Source organism: Chiloscyllium plagiosum, chromosome 29 (assembly GCF_004010195.1).
Source record: "Chiloscyllium plagiosum isolate BGI_BamShark_2017 chromosome 29, ASM401019v2, whole genome shotgun sequence".
Taxonomy (NCBI): Eukaryota; Metazoa; Chordata; class Chondrichthyes; order Orectolobiformes; family Hemiscylliidae; genus Chiloscyllium; species Chiloscyllium plagiosum.
Window position 1 is genome coordinate 15,458,171 of NC_057738.1, and position 24,019 is coordinate 15,482,189.

At 42.8% G+C, this 24,019-nt stretch overlaps 1 long non-coding RNA gene across 1 annotated transcript in view; it reads right to left on the reverse strand.

The window, feature by feature from the left end:
* Positions 1–20,523, reverse strand: part of LOC122564396 — a 51,548-nt gene extending 31,025 nt beyond the window's left edge. Inside the window, exon 1 of the long non-coding RNA XR_006315904.1 lies at positions 20,253–20,523. This is a non-coding gene — a long non-coding RNA (uncharacterized LOC122564396). The remainder of the gene's footprint in view (positions 1–20,252) is intronic.
* Between the last annotated feature and the right edge of the window lie 3,496 nt (positions 20,524–24,019).

Below are 24,019 nucleotides of genomic sequence, written 5' to 3' on the forward strand. Positions count from 1 at the left end.
CTGACCTGCTGTGCTGTTCCAGCAATAAAGATGTACTAACTATACCTCCTATGTTCACATCTAAGTAATTTATATAAATGACGAAAGGTAGTGGACACAGCACCAATCCTTGTGCACTCCACTGGTCACAGGCCTCCAGTCTGAAAAGCAACCCTACTTGCTTTTCAGGCCGCCTACTTGCGGAGCGATTCAGAGAGCATCTCTGGGCCACCCGGACGAAACAACCCCATCACCCTGTAGCACAGCATTTCAACTCCCCCTCCCACTCCACCGGGGATATGCAGGTCATTGGACTCATCCACCGCCAAACCACAACAACGCGACGGTCGGAGGAGGAGCGTCTTATCTTCCGACTGGGAACCCTCCAACCACAGGGGATGAACTTGGACTTCACCAGTTTCTTCATCCCCCCTCCCCCCACCTTGTCTCAGCCGAATCCCTCCAGCCCGGCACTGCCTTCCTGACCTGCAGTCTTCTTCTTGACCTCTCCGCCTCCACCCTACTCCGACCTATCACCTTCACCTTGACCTCTTTCCACCTATCACATTTCCAACGCCCCTCCTCCAAGTCCCTCCTCCCTACCTTTTATCTTCTCCTGCTGAACACTCTCTGCTCATTCCTGAAGAAGGGCATGTGCCCGAAACATCGAATCTTCTGTTCCCTAGATGCTGCCTGACCTGCTGTGCTGTTCCAGCAATAAAGTTTCAGCTTTGATCTCCAGCGTCTGCAGACCTCACTTTCTCCCCGTTCAAAGATCAGCAAGGCAGCCTTTGTGTGGAGCCACAGGAGATGGGGGAGATACTAAATAAGTATTTTGCATCAGTATTTCCTGTGGAAAAGGACATGGAAGACATAGAATGTGGGGAAATAGACAGTGACATCTTGAAAAATGTCCATATTACAGAGGAAGTGTTGGATGTCTTGAAATGCATAAAGGTGGATAAATCTTCAGGACCTGATCAGAACTCTGTAGGAAGCTAGAGAAGTTATTGCAGGGCCCTTTGCTGAGATATTTATATCATTGATGGTCACAGGTGAGGTACTAGAAGACTGGAGGTTGGCTAATGTGGTGCCACTATTTATGAAATGTGGTAAGGACAAGCCAGGGAACGATAGACCGGTGAGCCTGATGTCAGTGGTGGGCACGTTGTTGGAGGGAATCCTGAGAGACAGGATTTACACGTTTTTGGAAAAGCAAGGATTGATTAGGGATCGACAACATGGCTTTGTGAGTGGAAATCATGTTTAATTAACTTGATTGAGTTTTTTTAAGAAGTAACAAAGAGGATTGATGAGAGCAGAGCAGTGGACTTAATCTATATGGACTTCAGTAAGATGCCCAAGGGAGCCTGGTTAACAAGGTGAGATCTAATGGAATACAGGGAGAACTAACCATTTGGATACAAAATTGGCTCGAAGATAGAAGACAGAGGGTGGTGGTGGGAGAGTTGTTTTTCAGAGTGGAGGACTGTGACCAGTGGAGTGCCACAAGGATCGGTGCTGGGTCCACTACTTTTTGTCCTTACTATAAATGATTTGGAGATGAACATAGGAGGTATCGTTAGTAAGTTTGCAGATGATTCCAAAATTGGAGGTGTAGTGGACAGCAAAGGAGGTTACCTCAGATTACAATGGGACCTTGATCAGGTGGCCAATGGGCTAAGGATTGGCAGATGGAGTTTAATTTAGATAAATGTAAGGTGCTGCATTTTGGAAAAGCAAATCTTAGCAGGACTTATACACTTAATGATAAGGTCCTGAGGAGTGTTGCTAAACAAAGAGACCTTGGAGCGCAGGTTCATAGTCCCTTCAAAGTAGAATCGCAGGTAGATAGGATAGTGAAGAAGGCGTTTAGTACATTTTCCTTTATTGGTCAGAGCATTGAATATAGGAGTTGGGAAGTCACATTGGAGCTGTACAGGACGTTGGTTAGGCCACTTTTGGAATATTGTGTGCAATTCTGGTGTCCATCCTATTGGAAGCATGTTGTGAAAGGGTTCAGAAAAGATTTAGGGATGTTGCCAGGGTTGGAGGATTTGAGCTTTAGGGAGAGGCTGAATAAGCTGTTTTCCCTAGAACGTCAAAAGCTGAGGGATGACCTCATCAAGGTTTATAAAATCATGACGGGCATGGATAGGATAAATTGGCAAAGTATTTTCACTGGGGTGGGGGAGTCCAGAACTAGAGAGTTTATGTTTAGGGTGAGAGGGCAAAGATATAAAAGGGACCGACAGGGCAACGTTTCCCACGCAGAGGATGGTGCGTGTATGGAATGAGCTGCCAGAAAAAGTGGTGGAGTCTGGTACAATGTCAACATTGAAAAGGCACATGAAAGGGTCTATTTCCATGTTGGAATTAGATTACTTTCAGTGTGGAAACAGGCCCTTCGGCCCAACAAGTCCACACCGACCTGCCGAAGTGCAACCCACCCAGACCCATTCCCCTACATTTACTCCTTCACCTAACATTACGGGCAATTTAGCATGGCCAATTCACCTAACCTGCACATTTTTGGACTGTGGGAGGAAACCGGATCACCCGGAGGAAACCCACACAGCCACGGGGACGATGTGCACAGTTAATTGCCTGAGGCGGGAATTGAAACCGGGTTTCTGGCGCTGTGAGGCAGCAGTGCTAACCACTGTGCCACCGTGCCGCCCACATGTTGTACACCTCTATCACTCTATGCTCACAGTACTCCAGATATGGTCACACCAGCACCTTATACAGTTGCAGTAGGACTTCCCTACCCTTATACTCCAACCTTCTTGAAGTAAGAATCAACATTCCATTTACCTTCCAGATTACCTGTTGCACCTGTTTGCTGTTTTTTTATTTCATGCACAGATATCCTCAAGTCCCTTTGTGTTGTAGCTTTCTGCAGCTTTTCCCCCCATTTAATGAATATTCTGTTTTCCCTTTCAACATGAACAACTTCAGAACTTTTCACATTATACTCCATTTGATTTATGTCCACTATCAAGATATGTCTGCAAATGTTGTATCCCTTTTGCAACCTGCCTTTCTACCTATTTTTGTGCTGTCTATTGGCAATGGTACATCTGCTTTCTTTTTCCAAGTCAAAATGATCTATTGCAAACAGACGTACATTGTTGTGGTACCAGTACTGAAACTTGTGGAGCCCAACTAGTTAGAGACCTGAAAAGAACATCTTATCCCTACTCACCGTTGCCTGCCACAGAGTCATAGATTTGTATAGCATGGAAATAGACCCTTTAGTCCAACTTGTCCATTCTAACCAGATATCCTATCCTTCCCCTCACGGTGTTATAAACCTTTCCAAGGTCCCTCCTCAGTCTCCAACACTCCAAGGAAAATAGTCGCAGCCTATTCAGCCTCTCCTCGTGGCTCAAATCACTCCCATTATCCAGTGTTCTCCCTGTGCCAATATACTACTATCTCCAAGATCCTCTTATAACTTAATCTTTGTAAGATACCTTGTCAAAACATTTCTGGAAGTCTGAGCACAACACATCTACTGATCTTGAAAAAACCCACTAAATTAGGCATCCATGATTTCCCTTTCATGAAGCCATGCTGACTGCTTGATTAGATGACGAATTGCCAAATGTGCTACTATTTCTTTAATCATCTGCAATACTTTTCTGCAGTACCAAGGATCATTCCAAGGTTGTGATTTCTCTCATATAGAATGTAAGGTTAAAACATTGTTGCAATCTTTTTTGTTGTAATTAAGTACAAGTCACAGAAACCAGCTTTCAGTCATGTATTTCAAGTAAAGGTGGTACAGAAAGTCAGGCCCATTGGACATCTTCAGCTTGCCCTACATGTTACTGTGATTTACAAAAAAAGTATACTCCAATTCCAAATGCAGAGACAGACATGCCATTCCTGTGGTTATTAGCTTATGCCATAGAGTGTGGGTTCATTTGGCAAAGTTGGGATCCTGATGAGTACAAACATGCCAGACACCACAGACAGCGGAGCCAATTCAGTATAAATAGAGCAGCTTTAGGTGTCCAATCAGTTTTGCTGTCTTGAACACTCCAGTGGAGACTTAAGTAGTTGCAGAAAACTCCAAGAAGCATAGAACTCACCATCCAATAGGGCAACAACGCAAAATCCAGCTGAAGAACCTTTGTAGAACTATAGTTTCCTCCATATGTAAATATGTCAAACAGTCTTCAATTCACTGTTGATCTGCCAGACATCTAACATGAAATTGGTTATGAAAAGATTTACACTGCTAGGTGCTCAAACTAAATTCCAACACATTGTCTAATGTAGCAAATAGTCTGAAATACTGAACTCCCAGCTCTAATTAAAACCAAACTGTTTGGATTCTCCAGTTAACTACTTGTATGTACCACTCACTGACTGTTCAGATTCCAGTTGACCAAATCAGTGGGGCATTCTTTCATTTGAATCTATTTCAACCTGATTTACATTTAAAGTTATCATTTACTTTCAAATTGCCTTTGACAAATGTTTCAATGGTTGTGTGATGGTAGGTAGTGTACACTGCAATCTGTTACTTTTCAATATATCATTGGTGGCATATTACAACCATTGTTTTGCAGGTACATTATAGTCTTTAAATATGATTACAGCCTTTATTATGTGAGTGACTTTACAGTTCTTGTTGTGTTATTTCACAATATATGCATGACTTGTTACATGTGGTAATTTTCAATATCATGTTTGGTCCATTTTGGCAGATTATGGTATAATTTGGCCATTAAATGTTCTGTAATGGGGAATAAAGTTAATGATAAAGAGAGTGGGGCAAAATACAAGGAAGGTGCAGAAGGAATGTAGAGTATGGCTTGTGGATATAGTTTGAAAGAGCAACAAAGTCAACAGATTAGATTATGGCAGTATTGCATTCCAGACTAAAAAGTCTGGTGCATCTACCTTCTTCCCTAAGGACTGTGGATCTCCTGTCTCCGAAACCAAAAAACTGTCTCAAGCTCCTGTCTTCACTTTCTTAGAATGCTGGCAGTATCTTTGCTCTTTCCAGTGTCATCTGCAGTTTTTGTGTCTTTCTTCTAGAAGCTGTCTGGTGCTCCTGACCATGATAAAAATGTAGTGATGAGAAATCGGTTTTGAAAAAAAGTCTAATTGAACTCAAAACGATTACTGCTTTTCTGTTTCCATAAATGCTGCTCGACCTGCTGAGTTTATTCAACATTGTTTTTATTTCTGATCTCCAGCAATCACAGTATTTTGCTTTAAATTTGGTCTTTCTGATTCCTTGGAATTGCCATGTTCTCTCGTCTTCTCTCTCTGGAGAATGTCTGCATCTCGTGTCCTCGACTGACAGCGCACCTAGTGATTCTGCCTCCATTCCTTGATGCTTGTCCGGTTTGAACATTGCACCTTCTTATTTAGGGGTGAACAGTGTACAGACAATGTATTAGAGATGGTCATGTCTTTCTGTCGGTAGTTAGGTAAAGAGATATGAAAACCAATTCAGTCTGGAAATTTCCTTGATAATCCTGGGATCTAATTTAGCTCTTTTAAACACTGCTTCATTGATTGCCATTGATCAATCCTGTCATGTCATGCAGTTGTCTTCTGCAATGGGTGTAGCTGCTATTAAAACTGCTTCAGTATCCTAATTGCATTTAATCAGACCGCAGGTTGTGCTCAAGAACAGCAGAAAAGGATTCTTGCAAAGCTGCAGTTTTTTGGTTTATAAATGGAAAACTGACGGGCAAACCTATATATTGGCAAGGCATGGGGTTGGGAGGGGAATGTATCACACACAAAACATTGTAATAAATTTAATTTAGATTGTGCCTTTTGCACAATTACTGCTAATACATATTCCCATTGTGTAAAGCTCAAGTCCAGGTGCAAAAACTCAAAATGAGTTTATCAAAATGAACTCTAGTCCTGAATGTGCCTGGATTAATTATCAGAATGTGTTTGTTACAGAATGGTATGCAAGAGGTATATACAGAGTTCCTGAGAATACCTCAGCTGTGACGATAGGGTTACGGTTCCTACGGCAATGTAGAAATCGTAGAGTAATAGAGAGAGCATTACTTTAACAAAGTTAGAAGAGTTACAGTAACATAGATAGGAAAGGAATACAGTTGCCAAAATTGTTAGAAGAAAGAAGCATTACAGTGTTATGGATCAGACCAAAGCCCCTCAAAATATATTAAAAAGATAGCCTGGACCCTAACTTTTTCTTAATTTAAAAGGCAAGTGTAAGGGTTTGGGTTCCAGGTGCAATCCACTGGTCAAATTAATTGACTGGAATCAGAATCCTTACAGTGTGGAAGCAGGCCTTCAGCCCATTGAATCTGCACACCCTCCAAAGAGCATCTCACCCAGACTCACCCCCCAACCCTATCCCTGTAACCCTGCATTTCCCATAGCTAATCTACATAGCCTACACAATCCTGGACACTATGAGGAAATTTAGCATGGCCAATCCACCTAACCTGCATATATTTGGACTGAGAGGGGAAACTGGAGCACCTGGAAGAAACTCACGCAGATACAGGAACACTTTATTTTCATACTACTGATAAAAAAAAGGCAAAATAAAAGAATTTGCTCAACTGCATTGAAATGCTTAACAAAATAATATATTTACTACTAATTAACTATTCCAATATAGTAACATTCAATAATCACACCTTTGTCAAAGGCAAATTCAGTAAAATAGTTTGTCTCACATGTAATTCTTGCAGCTTTTATCTGTAAGTGAGAGAAATAAAAGCTACCACATTCAGCTTCAAGATCTAGCAATGGCAGAAAGCTAAAACTAAGAATCCTGGTTCTGTGGGAATTTGAACCCACCTGTTCAGGCTGCTTCTAATGTTCCAGATTTTTAAAAAAAACCCAAGGCTTCACAAACGGTTTACTTTGTTGTCTTTCAGCAGACCACTCGATATCGGTTTCAACTTTTCTTCATTTAAAAAAAGGGACAAAATACACCTCTTAAAGTCATTGTATTGTCAGAACAGGAACATGGAGAAAGAAGCTTCATAATGAGAGAGGGGTTACACAGCAACAACTTATTTCTGTAGTCCCTGTATAACCATCAAATGTACCAAGCCAAGAAAATGAATTATTAAATATAGTTTGATATTGAGGTATACAAGAAGAAATTAGAATATTTAATTTTAAAAACTTTGTCAATAAAAAGATAAGCTTTGAGGAGTGTAAAGAAGGAAAGAGAGGTACAAGAAAGTAAATACAGAATTATAAGCCTCGGGAGCTGAAGTAACGGCTGCCAATAGTGAAGCAATTAAAATCCAGGATAATCAAAAGGCCAGAATGGATGTACAGGAATTAAGGAGAGTGGAGCATATTTCTGAGGTAAGGAGGCATGAGGCCATGAGGGACTTTAAAACAAGACTATTTTTAATATTTGGGTATTGCGTGACTGAGAACTAAATGTTAATCATTGAGTACAGCAATGATGGCTGAATGGGATTTGGTGGCTGAGTTTTGAACAACTTCCAAGATAACGGACGGCCAGACAGAAGGCAGCCAAATCTAAACTGGGATGGTAATGTCTGAAGTTAATAGTCAATGATATGAGGAAGAATTCATTGAGTGTATTCTGGACAGTTATCTAGAACAATATGTACTGAATCCAACAGGGACCAGGTGATGTGTAATAAGGCAGGTTTAATAAATTATCTCAATGTAAAAAATCCCCCCAGAAAGCATCACCATAACACGGTAGAAATTAGCATTCAGCTTGAGAGGTCGTAACTTGGTGTGGTGTACTAAGCTTAAATAGGGTAATCACAAAGGAATAAGTACACAGCTGGCTGGAGTGGACTGGGAAAGAAATTCAGCAGCAAAGATAATAGCAGATGTTTAAGAAAATAGTTTTAAGGCCCACAGCAAAGACATATTGCAGTGAGAAAGAATGATTCTCGGAAGGGGAGAAGCCAATATTGATTAACTAGGGAAATTAGGGATAAAATCAAATGTAAACAAAAAACATAGAATGTGCCAAAGTTGTAAGCCAGAGAATTGGGCAAGTTAAAAAAAAAATCACAAAAGACAACCAAAAAAAGTTTTTAAAGTGAGAAAATAAATTGAGAGTAAACTTGAAAGTAGTATCTCGACGGACAATAAAGCTTCTTCAAATACAGGCAGTCCCTGGATTGCAAACAGATTCTATCCTTGAGACCATTCAGAAATTGATTTATATGCAAGTAGGCATACAATGCAAGACAATGTAAGATAGCCATTCCCAAATATTTAGAAATACTCATACATCAATATTTAAAGTTACATTTTTGTGTGGATTACATTTGTAAGTACAGGCATTCCTAACTCAGATGTTTAGAAGTCAGAGAGCCCCATTTATAGAAAGGAATAGAGAAGCAAAACTAGACACAAGCCCCTCAGAAGAATGAGGCTATAGAAAAAAAAATGGTGAATCAGGAAATAGCAGAGGAGTTGAATAAATATTTTGGCGTCTTTACATTAGACTAAACTGACAGCATTTCAAAATTAGTAAATATTTAAATGGAACAAAGAAGAGAGGAAATAAATACAGGAAATATCACTGAAGGGAAAGTGCTAGAGAAACTTATGGCGAATGGCCATTAGGTTCTCTAGACCTGATAACATGCATCCTAGGATATTAGAGGAAGTAGCTACAGAGGATCCTTAGATTCTGGAAAAGTTCTAAAGGATTGGAAAACTGCAAATGTAACATACTGAATTATAAAAGGGAGGGAGATTCAGGTAAAAACAGGTAGCTACAGCTTAGTGTCTCTTATTGGGAAAATGTTGGAGTCTCTTATAAAGAATGTAATAGCATAGGATCTAGAAATGCATAATATGATTAGCAGAGCCAGCATGGCTTCCTGAAGGGGAACTCATGCCTGACAAATTTACTTGAATTCTTTGAGGACACAGGGAAATCAGTGGGCCTAATCTTTTTTGGGTTTTCAGAAGGCATAAGATACCAGACACTATGCTACTTAATAAGAACCTGTGGTGATGGACGCTGTTTGTGAGCATGGACAGAGAATTGACTAACTAAAAGACTGAAATGGGGTGGTGGGGGGTGTGAGGTTCGGGGTCACTTGCAGGATAGCAATCTGAAACTAGTAGTGTGCCATGGGGATCAGTGCTTGGGCCACAATTATTTTTCATATATTTTAATGACCTTGGATGAGGAAAGTGAATGTACTACAGCCAACTTTGCAGGTGACATGGAAATAGCTGGGAAAGCAGATAGTGTGGATGATAGTCTGCAGAGGAATATAGATAGGATAAACAAGTGGCCAAAAAACTTGATAGATGGAATAAAATATGGGAAAGTGAGGTTATGCACTTTGACAAGAATTGAAGAGTTGAATATTATTTAATTGAAGAAATACTGCAGAAAATTGCAGGACAAAGAAAGTTGGGAGTCCTCATGCATCACAAAAAAGCTAGCATCCAAGTTCAATGGGTTAGAGGGAAGGCAGTCGGCATATTGGCAATTATTACAAAGAAAATGAGTACAAAAGTACAATGGTGTTTCTAAAGTAATACAAGATACAAGTCACACCACAACTGGAATTCTGTGAACAGTTTTAGGTCCCTTAGCGAAGGAAAGATATACTAACATTGGAAGCAACCCAGAAATGAATCGTTAGGCCAATAAGAGATATGGAGGGATTATAGCACAGTGGAGTAAATTGGAACTGTACTCGTTGGAATATAGAAAAATGAGGAGTAATCATACTGAAATATATAAGATTCTTAGTAGACTTAACAGGAGAGATGCAGAAAGGTTATTTCCTCTTGCTGAGATATTTGTATCATCGATAGTCACAGGTGAGGTGCTGGAAGACTGGAGGTTGGCTAACGTGGTGCCACTGTTTAAGAAGGCTGGTAAGGACAAGCCAGGGAACTATAGACCAGTGAGCCTGACGTCGGTGGTGGGCAGGTTGTTGGAGGGAATCCTGAGGAACAGGATGTACATGTATTTGGAAAGGCAAGGACTGAGTAGGGATAGTCAACATGGCTTTGTGCATGGGAATTCATGTCTCACAAACTCGATTGAGTTTTTTGAGGATGTAACCAAGAGGATTGATGAGGCCAGGGCGATAGATGTGATCTATATGGACTTCAGTAAGGCATTCAACAAGGTTCATGGGAGGCTAATTAGCAAGGTTAGATCTCATGGAATACAGGGAGAACTAGCCATTTGGATACAGACCTGGCTCAAAGGTAGAAGACAGAGGGCGGTGGTGGAGGGCTGTTTTTCAGATTGGAGGCCTGTGAACAAGGAGTGCCACAAGGATCAGTGCTGGGTCCTCTACTTTTTGTCATTTACATAAATGTTTTGGATGAAAGCATAGGAGGTACAGTTAGTAAGTTTGCAGAGAACACCAAAATTGGAGGTGTAGTGGACAACAAAGAGGATTACCTGATTACAACAGGATCTTGACCAGATGGGCCAATGGGCTGAGAAGTGGCAGATAGAGTATAATTTAAATAAATGTGAGGTGCTTCATTTTGGGAAAGCAAATCTTAGTAGAACTTATACACTTAATGGTAAGGTCCTTGGGAGTGTTGCTGAACAAAGAGACCTTGGAGTGCAGGTTCATAGCTCCTTGAAAGTAGAGTCGCAGGTAGATAGGATAGTGAAGAATGCATTTAGTATGCTTTCCTTTATTGGTCAGAGCATTGAGTATAGGAGTTGGGAGGTCATGTTGTAGCTGTACAGGATGTTGGTTAGGCCACTGTTGGAATATTGCGTGCAATTCTGGTCTCCTTCCTATCAGAAAGATGTTGTGAAACTTGAAAGGGTTCAGAAAAGATTTACAAGGATGTTGCCAGGGTTGGAGGATTTGAACTATTGGGAGAGGCTGAACAAGGCTGGGGCTGTTTTCCCTGGAGCGTCGGAGGCTGAGGGGTGACCTTATAGAGGTTTACCAAATTCTGAAGGGCATGGATAGGATAAATAGGCAAAGTCTTTTCCCTGTGGCCGGGAGTCCAGAACTAGAGGGCATAGGTTTAGGGTGAGAGGGGAAAGATATAAAAGAGACCTACGTGGCAACGTTTTCACACAGAGGGTGGTACGTGTGTGGTATGAACTGCCAGAGGAAGTGGTGGAGTCTGGTACAACTGCAACATTTAAGAGGCACTTGGATGGGCGTATTTGGAGGGATATGGGCCGGGTGCTGGCAGATGGGACTAGATTGGGTTGGGATGTCTGGTCGACATGGACAGGTTGGGCCGAAGGCTCTGTTTCCATGCTGCACATCTCTGACTCGGTGGTCACACCACATGTCCTAGGCCTATTTTTGTACCATTAGCACAGTTGGAGACATTTTACTCTGCCCCTTGGCCAAGACATTAATATATGTAGTAAATAACATAGGCCCTAAGACTGATCCTGTGGCACTTCATTGGTTAGGATTTTGTAACCTGACTAAAGACCCAATAATTCTGACTCTGCCTTCTGTCTCTTACCCAATTTTCAATCTATTCTAATACATTACCTCCAAGACTGTAGGCTCCTACCATGTGCCATAACCTACTATGAGAAAGTGATGTCTGCAGGTGTTGGAAATCACAGTTAAGAGTGTGGTGCTGCAGGTCAGGCAACAGCCGAAGAGCAGGAGAAATCGATGTTTCAGGCACAATCTCTTCATTAGGAATGAGGCTTATCAGCCAGGGGGGCTGAGAGGAGGTAGCTAACAATGCCAATAGGTAGCTGAAGGTGGGTGGGAAGGTGATATGTTAGAATGGAGGGTGGAGCAGATAGATGGGAAAGATGATGGACAAGTCAAGAGGGTGGTGCCGATTTGGAGGCTTGGGATGGGGATAAGGTGGGGGAGGGGAAATGAGGAAATTGGTAAAATCCACAACAATCCCTTGTGGTTGCAGGGTCCCAAGGTGGAAGGCGAGGCATTCTTCCTCCTGGCGTTGAGTGGTTAGGATTTGGAGATGGAGGAGGCCCAGGACCTGCATGCCATGGGTGGAGTGGGAGAGGGAGTTGAGGTGTTCAGACACAAGGCGGTGGGGTTGGTTTTTGCTGGTGTCCCACAGATGTTCTCTGAATTGATCTGCAAGTTGGCATCCCTTCTCCCAGATGTAAAAGAGATCATATCGGGTGCAACAGATACAGTAGATGACATTAGCGGAGATCTAGGTATCTCCAGCGACCAACTAATCACAGACATCTACTACAAACCCACGGACTCCCACAGCTACCTGGGCTGCACCTCCTCCCACCCTGCCTCCTGTAAAAACACCATACCTTAATCCCAATTCCTCTGCATCTCCTGCACCTGTTCCCAGGATGACCGATTCCACCACAGAAAATTCCACATGGCCTCCTTCTTCAAGGACCGCAATTTCACCTCCCAGGTGGTCAACAATGCTCTTCAGCACATCTCCTCCACTTCCCGTACCTCCACCCTTGAACCCCACCCTTCGCAACACAACAAGGACAGAATCCCCACCACCCACCCTCCATCCTGGTCCTCACATTCCACCCCACCAACCTCCGTATATATCGCATCATCCTCTGCTATGTCCGCCACTTACAAACCCCACCACGAGGGATATATTTCCCTCCCGACCCATATCAGCGTTCCAGAGAGACCATTTCCTCCGCGACTCTCTTGTCAGATCCATGCCCCCATCAGCCCTCACCCCACTTCCAGCACCTTTCCCTGCCACCACAGGAAGTGCAAAACCTGCACTCATACCTCCCCCCTCACCACTGTCTAAGGCCCTGAAAGAATTCTTCCATACCCCACAGACATTTACCTGTACCCTCACTAATGTAATCTACTGTATCCGTTGCACCTGGTAAGGTCTCCTGTACTTCTGGGAAAAAGGAAGCCAACTTGCAAATTGTTTTAAAGAACATCTCGGGACACCCACACCAACCAACCCCACTGCCTTGTAGCTGAACATTTGAACTCTCCCTACCATTCCACTCATGACATGCAGGTCCTTGGCTTCCTCCATCACCAAATCCTAACGACCCAACGCCAGGAGGAAGAACACCTCATCTTTTGCCTTTCGACCCTACAACCACACGGGATTAATGTGGATTTCACCAGTTTCCTCATTTCCCCTCCCCCACCTTATCACAGTCCCAAGCCTCCATCTAGGCACCACTCTCTTGACCTGTCCATTGTCTTTCCCATCTATCCCATCCACCCTCATCTCCGACCTACCATCTTCCCACCCACCTACACCTACCTATTGCATTCTCAGTTACCTTCCCCCTAGTCCCACCACCTTCTAATTTATCTCTCAGCCACACACACCCCTGGCCTACAAGTCTCATTCCTGATGAAGGGCTTATGCCCGAAATGTCCTCAGATGTTGCCTAATATGTTGCGCTTTTCCAGCGCCACACTCTTGACTATTACCTCCTATATCCAGAAGACACCTTATCAAATGTCTTTTGGAAGCCCAAAATACTGCATCTTCCAATTCTTCTTTATCAATTCTATTTGTGATATTCTCAAACAGCCAGCAAATTTGGCAAACATGATTTCCTCTTCACATAACCATGTTGACTCTGTGTTAATCTTTTCTAAATGTACTGTTTTTTTAAAAAAAAACACCCTCTGGCATGTTCCCAAAGACAGTTGTTAGCTAACTGGATGATAGTTTCCTGCTTTCTTTCTCCCTCTCTCCTTCAACAAGGGTGTCACACTGGCAGGTTTCCAATCCACTGGCATCCTTTCAGAAATGCAGTGAGATCTTGAATAGATTGACCAATGCCTCAACCATTTCTATAGACACCTCCTTTATAAAACCCCTTAGATGCAGGTCAGTAGATCCTGGTAACTTGATCATTAGTTTGTGAAATACACTGTTCCCCGTGATACGGTTACCTTTCCTCCCCTGAGTACTTTACTTTTTTTGATATCTTTGGGACGCTTATAGTATCTTTCACCGCAAATATTAATACAAAATATTGGTTTAAATTATCTGCCATTTCCCTGTTCCCAGTTATCAATTTCTCTGTCACCGTGTGGGCGGCACGGTGGCCCAGTGGTTAGCACTGCTGCCTCGCAGCGCCAGAGACCCGGGTTCAATTCCCGCCTCAGGCGACTGACTGTGTGGAGTTTGCACATTCTCCCCGTATCTGCGTGGGTTTCCTCCGGTGCTCCGGTTTCCTCCCACAGTCCAAAAGATGTGCAGGGTCAGGTGAATTGGCCATGCTAAATTGCCCGTAGTGTTAGGTAAGGGGTAAATGTAGGGGTATGGGTGGGTTTCGCTTCGGCGGGTCGGTGTGGACTTGTTGGGCCGAAGGGCCTGTTTCTACACTGTAATGTAATCTAATCTAATGTAATCTAATCAAATCTAATCTAATCTAACTTCCAAAAGTCGTTCACTACTTTTGCTCACTCTCTTTTTATACCTGTAGAACATCTTACTGTTTGTTTTTATGTAGTGCTTGCCAGTTTTACTTTTAGAATTAACTTTCTCCGTTTTATTCAGCTTTTTAGTCTTCTGCTGGTTCCTAAAATAAAGTCCCAGTCATTTGGTTTCCCTGATAATATTTTTTTCAGTCCGCTTCATCCAACAGTATTTTTCTGCCTGTGTAATTGCCTGTATTTGAAGTCACTGGTTTGAGACACAAATTGATGTCTCTCAAACAGAGTTGTAATGTTTGTAGAATACGGAAAGAGGCCCTTTGGCCAATCTTGTCTGCACCAATCATCAAACATCTACATTTTCTAATCCCATTTTCCGACACTTGGCCTGTAAGCTTCCATGCCTTGGCATTTCAAGTGCTCATCTAAATAGCTCGTAACTGTCTTAAGCATTCCAGTTTCTGCTACCCTTTCAGATAGTGATTTTCAGAAACTTACAACCATCTGGTTAAAAAAGATTTTCCTCAAATCGAATCAACCTGTTGCTCCTTACTTTTAAACAGTTTTTGACCCCTCGAGTAAAAGAGAAAGATTTCTCCCCATCTACCTCAGAACTTAATACATTTATAAAACCAAAGGAAATAAGAACAGGAGTAGGCTATTCAGCCTTCAAGCTTAGAGTGGTGCTGGGAAAGCACAACAGGTCAGGTAGCATCCGACGAGCAGGAAAAACAATGTTTTGGGCAGGAGCCCTTCAAAGGCTCCTGCCCAAAAAGTCAGTTTTCCTGCTTCTCAGATGCTGCCTGACCTGCTGTGCTTTTCCAGCACCACTCTAATCTTGACTTTAATCTCCAGCATCTGCGGTCCTCACTCTCACCTATTCAGCCTTCAAGTCTGCTGCACCCATTCAATAGTATCGTGACTAATCTGACATTCATGTCCACTTTCCTGATCTTTTCCCATAACCCACGATACCTCTATTGATCAAGAATCTATCCCAGCCCTTAATATCCAAAGATCTCTGATCCCACATCTCTTAGTGGTAAGAACTTCCAAAGGCTGTCTACCCTCAGATGAAATTCCTCCTCTTTGCAGTTGTAAATGGGTGCCTTTAATTCTGAATCTATGTCCTCTGGTCCAAGACTCTCCCAAGAGGGGAAACATCCACCCAGCACTTCCTTTCAGGTCCCTTAAAAAATCCTACATGCTTCAGTCAGATCACCTCTCAGTTTTCTAAACTCCAATAAGTAGAGTCCCAAACGGTTTAGCCATTGCTCATAAGGCAATCCCTTTATAATCAGCAATGTGAACCTTCTCTGAACTGTCTCCAAAGAAATAGTTTTCCCTAAATAAGGTGACCAGAACTAGTCAGGTGTGATCACCCCAGCAACTTGCATGTTGGACTATAAGAGTAGGGAACTCTTACTGCAACACTCTTGAAGTAAGGACCGTCATTCCTTTGCCTTTCTGACTGTCTGCTGTACCTGTTTGCTTGCTTTCTGTGTTTCATGCACCAGCATTTCCAAATTCCTTTGTGTTACAGCTTCCTGGAGTTTTTCTCCAATTAACATCCATTCAGCTCAATCAGATCGCTCCTCAGCTTTCTCTGTTGTAAGGAAAATAACCCCAGCCTATCTTATCTCTCCTCCCATAGCTACATAACTCCAGTCCAGGCAACATCCTGATGAATCTCTTCTGCACCCTCCATAGTGTAATCACATCCATCCAACTTGCAGCAACCATAACTGCACACAGTACTGTTAAAAATGGAGATTTGAGACAGCCCAGGGAATCCCTTATGAACTCAGACCTGTAAGCCTCTTTCTTGGTTCGTCCCGGAGATCATACTCTTTGGAAGTCTGGAATAAAAATCCCTTTTACAGATAGATTAGTTTAATTTTAGTCATCCCCTTTATTTACCAATAGCATCACTGTTACAATACAACACTGATACCTATAAGCTAAACTAACTAGGTTTTAATAACCTAGGAGAGTAGGGTACCAGCTCTTCAAGTGCCCCAGCAGGCTACTCCGATGTACTGATACAAAGCGGTTTCCTTTATACAAAAAAGTTTAAAAAAAACATCGCATGTTCTTAATTAGACAGATAACAGTGAGAGACAATAATTCATAAGAAAGAAAAGTTAATTGACAGATCTGTGGAAGCTTGACTAATCACTCCTGCAGGCCCTCAGCCAGTCATCAGGTGGGAAAAACATACCCATCCGAGTTAGGCACCTGCTAGCGAGATAAACTCCTATCAAGTTTTGAGAAGATTTGTAGCTCAGGTTGAGGTTCTGGATGTAGGTTTGCTCGCTGAGCTGGAAGGTTCATTTCCAGACGTTTAGTCAGCCTACTAGGTAACATCTTCAGTCGGCCTCCAGGTGAAACACTGCTGATAATTCCTGCTTCCTATTTAAACGTTTGGGTTTCTGTGATGATGTTATTTCCTGTTCGTTCTCTCAGGGGTTGGTAGATGGGGTCTAACTTGATGTGTTTGTTGATAGAGTTCCGCTTGGAATGCCATGTTTCTAGGAATTCTTGTGCATGTCTGTGTTTGGCATGCGTTGTCCCAGTCGAAGTGGTGTCCTTCCTTATCTGTGTGTAAGGATACTAGTGAGAGAGGGTCATGTCATTTTGTGGCCAGTTGATGTTTATGTGTCGTGGTGGCTAGTTTTCTGCCTGTTTGTCCAATGTAGTGTTTGTTACAGTCCTTGAACAGTATTTTGTAAATTACATTAGTTTTGCTTGCTGTCTGTATAGGGTCTTTCAAGTTCATTCACTGTTGTTTTTGTGTGTTGGTGGGTTTGTGGGTTACCATGATGCCAAGTGGTCCCAGTAGTCTGGCAGTCATTTCTGAGATGTCTTTGATGTAGGGAAGAGTGGCTTTCTTTTCAGGGTTGTGATTCAAAGTCAAGTAAGACATAAGATCCGATTAGTTAGAATTGACAGTGGGGCAATTGTAAGGTCTGTAGAGTGGTCTGCAAGAACAGCGAGTGAGTTAAGGCTTCACCAATATTACCTTTTACAGAGTTTGTATTTAATAACCAGTAAAGGCTACTCAATATCATCATGAAGTCCCAAAATGCAATTAAATTCAATCCATAGCAGGTAAGCACTAAGAAATAATTTTCTACTGGCTCCAACAGCCTCGGCACTAAAATGGTCTCTTTCTCGTGTTCTTTTGAACTCTCAAGTCAGGGTCTTGTACCAGCAAAGATTTTTTTCTCTGTGTCTGCCCTGCTTACATGGGGTAATAAGAATCCATTATAATTGACAACATCTGACCATTAATTACAAAGCTTTTGATAGTACCAAGTTTCGTTTCAGGGTCAGAAACAAACTGTCATTAAATTTCACAAGGGAACGGCTGGGAGTGTTGGCTTGGTGTCCTGTTCACATAGATTCACCGATGCTAAGGCAAATGTTCTTAATTACCTTGCAGCAGCCTGTTATCACTTGGTGAGCTCAGATGTCCCTATCTTCTGCATTCCTTGAGTTTCCCCCCTTTTTTCTGAGCCTTCCTGTCTGTCTATTTTCTAGTGCGGTAAATGTGTTCTATAATTCAGCATTACATTTTAGTCTAAATGTTTAAAAGACAAGTTTTAAGTCTACAGACTTTCTCAGTACTGTGGCCTTAGCAATGTTGTATTACAGCTTCATCATTACCTCCTTGCTCTTATATTCAATATCTTGACTGATAAATGCCTTTTTAACCACCTTTATTGATATGTCCTCCTACCTTTAAGGAGGTATGGACATGCATATTCAAAGACCTTTTGATCCTCTGTACATCCAATGGTCATATTATTAAACATGTAGTTCTCCAAAAATGTGTCAACATTTCAGGATTAAATTCCATTTGCCACTGTTCAGTCCATCTGACCAGACTATCCATATTGTCCTCCTCGCTTTTCAGCAAGTCACTAATTTTCATGCCACCTGTGAATCTATTGATTATATCTTCTACATTCATGTCTAGGTCATTAATGCAAGCAAAAAAAAAGCAAAGGATCCTGAAAGAACTGAACCCCATAGTATCCACTGGACACATTTCCAGTCACAAAAACCATCATTTCCTGCCACTAAGCTAATTTTAGATACAATTTGACAATTGCCCTAGATTCCAAAGGCGCTTATCATCTTAACCAGTCTGATATGTGAGACCTTATAATAATCTTACTGAAGTCCACAAAGGTTACATCAACTGCAAGGGGGATACACGTGGCAAGCACTTTACACAGAGGGTGGTGGGCATCTGGAACACGTTGTCAGAAGAAATGGTAGAGGCAGGCACGGTAGATTAATTTAAGATGCTTCTGGACAGATGAATGAGTAGGTGGGGAGCAGTGGGATACAGATGCTTAAGAAGTTGGCGACAGGTTTCGACAGTAGATTTGGATTGGCTCAGGCTTGGAGAGCTGAAGGGCCTGTATCTCGACTGTAAATTTTCTTTGTTCTCTTTGTTCTTTGTATCTCTTATTTAGGTAGCGTCGAAGTGGGTGGTGCTGGAAAAGGACAGCCAGTCAGGCAGCATTTGAGGAGCAGAAGAATCAACATTTTGGGCATAAGCTCTTCATCAGGAATAAGGAAGAAGGGTTTATGCCTGAAACGTCAACTTTCATGCTCCGTGGATGCTGCCCAACTGGCTGTGCTTTTCCATAACCACACTCTTGCTCTTTGACCTACAGCATCTGCAGTCTTCGCTTTCTCCTTTTTGATCTTATCTACATAGAGTTATGCAGATTGGAAAGAAACCCTTCAGTCAAACTTGTCTGCGCCAACCAGACATCCCAATCTGACATAATCCCATTTACCAGCATTTGGCCCATATCCCTCTAAACCCTTCCTATTCATGTGTCCATCGAGATGCATACTACATGTTGTAATTGTACCTGCCTCAATCACTTCCCCTAGCTCATTCCATACATAAACTGCTCTCTAATTTTGGACTCCCACACCATAGTAAAAATATCTTGGCTATTCACCCTGTCAATGCCCTTATGATTTTATAACCCTTTATAAGGTCACTCCTCAGCCTCCAATGCTCCAGGGGGAAAAAACCTCAGTCTATTCAGCCTCTCCCTAAAACTCAAATCCTCCAGTCCTGGCAACATCTTTGTAAATTTCATCACATCCTTGAAAAAGTCAATCAATTAAGATAGACATGATCACTGTTTTCCAAAGCCAGACCGACATCAGAGTCGATTAATCATAGTCTCTCCAAATAGAGGTTAATTTATTTTCCAATAGTTTCCCTTACACAGATGTTAGACTCACTGCCTTGCAAATTCCTGATTTATCCCTACCATCTTTCTTGAATAATGTTATCGTATTAGCTGTCCATCAGACCTTTGTCACCTCTCATGTGATCAGAGAGAATTTGAAAATTGATGTTAAACTACCTGCAGTTTTCACCCTTGCCTTCCACATCAGCCTTGGATAAATCTGGCTGGTTCTGAGGATTTAACTACTTTCAAACTTGTTAAAAGCACTAATATCTCCTTTCGCTGTGAGAATTTATTCAATAATATAACAGAATCACACCCCTCCCCCTCAATTTCTGCACTTACATCATCCTTCTCTATTCCAAATAAGGTACTGATTTAAAATTTCAGCTGTGCCTTCCACACAGATTGCCAAATCAGTTCCTATTCTCCCTGGTTATTCCTTTATCCCTAAAATGCATATATGCCTTTGTTTTTTAACTGTAACTCACCCAGTGTTTAAGTCTTAATGCTTACTCAATTATGGTCACTATCATTGAAATGCTGTCTCACTGCCACATCTGCAACTTGCCCACCCTGAAATTAGATACAGCATTGATTCTTTTTTTTTCTGTAGCTGTTTCTACAACTCAGTCTCAGGAATCCTTATCAACCCAGTCAGTGTCCACAGCATTTTGAAATTGAGTTCGAGATGACACCTGTTGCTCACCGGCTGTGGCTAAGTTAAAAACCACCTTCCACAGTGTCAACCGCTGGGCCGAATTTTAAATTCGAGCTCCGCTTTCTCCCTCTCATCGCCATGGGTACAGCACGAAGTGATCATTGAGCAGGAACAAATCAATTGAAAGGTTTTGTCAACCAGCTCGTCCACAACCGGGATTCCCAACACAAGAGCCTTGATCATGGAGAAGCGCCAGCCCTCAAGGCTCCACCCACAATTGCCGGTGGGTGTGCACCTCACGCGGTTCCCGCCCATTTAACTGACAGCCCTCTCACGAGGCTTCGCCCCACTGGAGCCTGATTCCATGGAAACGTGTTCCTCTGACCCGGTGATTAGTGTCTCGTGCGTCTTCCGCCACGCACTGAGGACCCGCCCACAAAGAGCGTTCAGTTCTGGCACGTGGCGGGTGTTAGAAAGCGACGGTTGGACGGAGTATAATGTGGTTGGAAATGTTCATCAGTGTGGTTTGGTTCAGTGAGGGTGAGTTGGAACGTGTGTTAAAGAAGGACTAAGGTAAAAATGGAGAGAGGGGACTGTAGAGAAAAATTGCGCGAAAGGGGGCGTGTCAAAAGAATATTTTTGGAGAGGTAAGTGAAGTGTCATGCAGAACATAGTAAAGTACAGCACACAACAGGCCCTTTGGCGTACAATGTTGTGCCAAGGATTAATCCTAATTTAAAAATCACCTAACCTACGCACCTCTCAATTCACTGCTGTCTATGTGCATGTCCAGCAGTAGTTTAGATGTCCCTAATGACTCTGCTTCCACTGGCAACACATTCCATGTATTCACAACTCTGAGTAAAGAACCTACCTCTGATGTCTCCTAACACCTTAAAACTATGAACCCTTGTGGTAGTCAATTCTGCCCTGGGGAAAATTCTCTGGTTATCAATTCTATTCATGCCTCTCATTACCTTGTACACCTGGATCAGGTCACTTGTCTTCCTCCTCCTCCTCCTCTCCAGAGAGAAACGTTCGAGCTTAGTCAACCTCTCCCCATAAGACAAGTCCTCCAGTTGAGGCGGCATCCTGGTAAACCTCCTTTGCACCCTCTCTAAAGCCTTCAATAATAGGGCAACCAGAACTGGACATGATATTTCAAGTGTGGTCTCACCAGGGTTTTGTAGAGCTGCAGCAAAACCTCTTGGCTCTCAAACTCAATCCCCCTTTTAATGAAAGCCAAACACCATACGCACTTGGGTGGCAACTTTGAGGGATCTATGCACTTGAACACCAAAATCTCATCGATCCATCACATTGCCAAGAATCCTGTCTTTAATCCTATATTCAGCAGTTAAATTCGGCCTTCCAAAATGCATCACTTTGCATTTATCCAGGTTGGACTCCATCTGCCATTTCTCAGCCCAGCTCTCCCTCCTGGGTGGCACAGTGGTTAGCACTGCTGCCTCACAGTGCCAGAGACCTGGGTTCAATTCCCGCCTCAGGCGACTGACTGTGTGGAGTTTGCACATTCTCCCCGTGTCTGCGTGGGTTTCCTCCAGGTGCTCCGGTTTCCTCCCACAGTCCAAAGATGTGCAGGTCAGGTGAATTGGCCATGCTAAATTGCCTGTAGTGTTAGGTAAGGGGTAAGTGTAGGGGTATGGGTGGGTTGCGCTTCGGCGGGTCGGTGTGGACTTGTTGGGCCAAAGGGCCTGTTTCCACACTAAGTAATCTAATCTAATCTGTCAATGTCGTCCTGCAGCCTGCAACAGCCCTCGATACTATCAACGTCACCTTCAACCTTTATGTCATTGGCAAATTTACAAATCCACCCCTCAACCTCCTCATCCAAGTCATTTATAAAAACTGCAAAGAGCAAAGGCCCAAGAACAGAGCCCTGTGGGACACCACTCACCACTGACCTCCAGGCAGAATATTTTTCATCAACAACCACTCTGTCTTCTGTCAGCCAACCAATCCTGAATCCAGAGAGCCAAATCTCCCAGTATCCCATACCTCCTGGCTTTATGAATAAGCCTACCATGGGAACCTTATCAAATGCCTTGCTGAAGTCCATATACACCACATTCATTGCCCGACCTTTGTCGGCCTGTCTCGGCACCTCAAAGGACTCAAGCTTTGTGAGACGTGACTTGCCCCTCACAAAGCTATGCTGACTGCTTTTAATCACATTATGCTTTTCCAAATAGTCATAAATCCTATCCCTCAATGATTTCCGAAACATTGCTGACCACAGACGTAAGACTGACTGGTCTGTAATTTCCAGGTATTTCCCTATTATCCCTCTTGAAAAGAGGAACAACGTTCGCCTCCCTCCAATCCTCCGGTACGATTCCCATGGAGAGTGGCGAAGCAAAGATCTTCACCAGCGGCTTAGCAACTTCCTTTCTCGCTTCCCGGAGCAACTTAGGATAAATCTGGTCTGATCCTGGGGACTTATCAATTTAATGTTTGCTAACGTTTCCAGCACATCAACTTTCTCAATCTCTATCTTTTCAAGCCTGTTTCCTGACTCCTCAAAGTTCTCATTCACAAGAAGGCCCCTTTCCTTGGTGAAAACTGAAGCAAAAAACTCATTTAGGGCTTCCCCTATCTGCTCAGACTCCACACACAAGTTCGTTACGCTCTCCCTGACTGACCCTACCTTCTCCCTGATTATTCCCGTATTCCTCACTTCTGAGTAAAATGCCTTTGAGTTCTCCCTAAACCTTCCTGCCAAGCCTTCTTCATGCCCTCTCCTTGCTCTCCTCAGTCCATTTTGAGCTCCTTTCTAGTAAGTCTGTAATCCTTCAAAGCTGTGCTAGATCCTGGCTACCTCCACCTTACATAAGCTGCATTCTGGATGTAGGTTTGCTGGAAAGTTCATTTTCAGACATTTCATCACCATACTAGGTAACATCTTCAGTGAGCCTCTGGATGAAGCACTGGTGGTGTAGCCCGCTTTCTATTTATATGTTTGGGTTTCCTTCAGTTGGTGAAGTCATTTCCTTTGGTGCCATCAGTTCCTATGGTGATGTGATTTCCAGTTCTTTTTCTCAGTGGTGGTAAATGGGATCCAAGTCACTGTGTTTGTTGATAGAATTCCGGTTGGAATGCCATACTTCTAGGAATTCTCATGTGTGTCTCTGGCTTGTCCTCGGATGGCTGTGTTGTCCCAGTTGAAGTGTTGATTTTCCTCTGCTCCCATTGGGGAACTTCAAACCAGCATCTACAGGAAAACAACACATACAGACCAAATATTGAACTTCAGAAGCAATCATCCCAATATCCACAAACTAAGCTGCATTAGAACATTATTTTAATGAGCCACCACACACTGCAGCACAGAGTAACTAGGCAGAGCAGAGGAAAATCACCTATACAGTGTATTCAAAGAGCATGGGTAGCCAATGAACACAATCTGCCGATTTCATAGCAACAAATCCAAACAAGCAGACAAAACACGTCCAGAAACCCTAGCCAATCTCCCCTATGTCAAAGACACCTCAGAAATGACTGCATGACTACTCGGCCCCCTTGGCATCATGATAGCCCACAAACCCACCAATACGCTAAAACAGCAGCTAATGAAGTTGAAAGACCCTGTACAGAAACAAACAAAATAGCTTGCAAGACTGTAACAAACACTACATTCGACAAACAGGCAGAAACCTAGCCACTAGGATACATGAACATTAACTAGCCACAAAAAGACATAACCCACTCTCACTCGTATCCTTACATCCAGATGAGGAAGAACACCACTTTGGCTGGGACAACACATCCATTTTAGGAGAAGCCAAACAGAGATA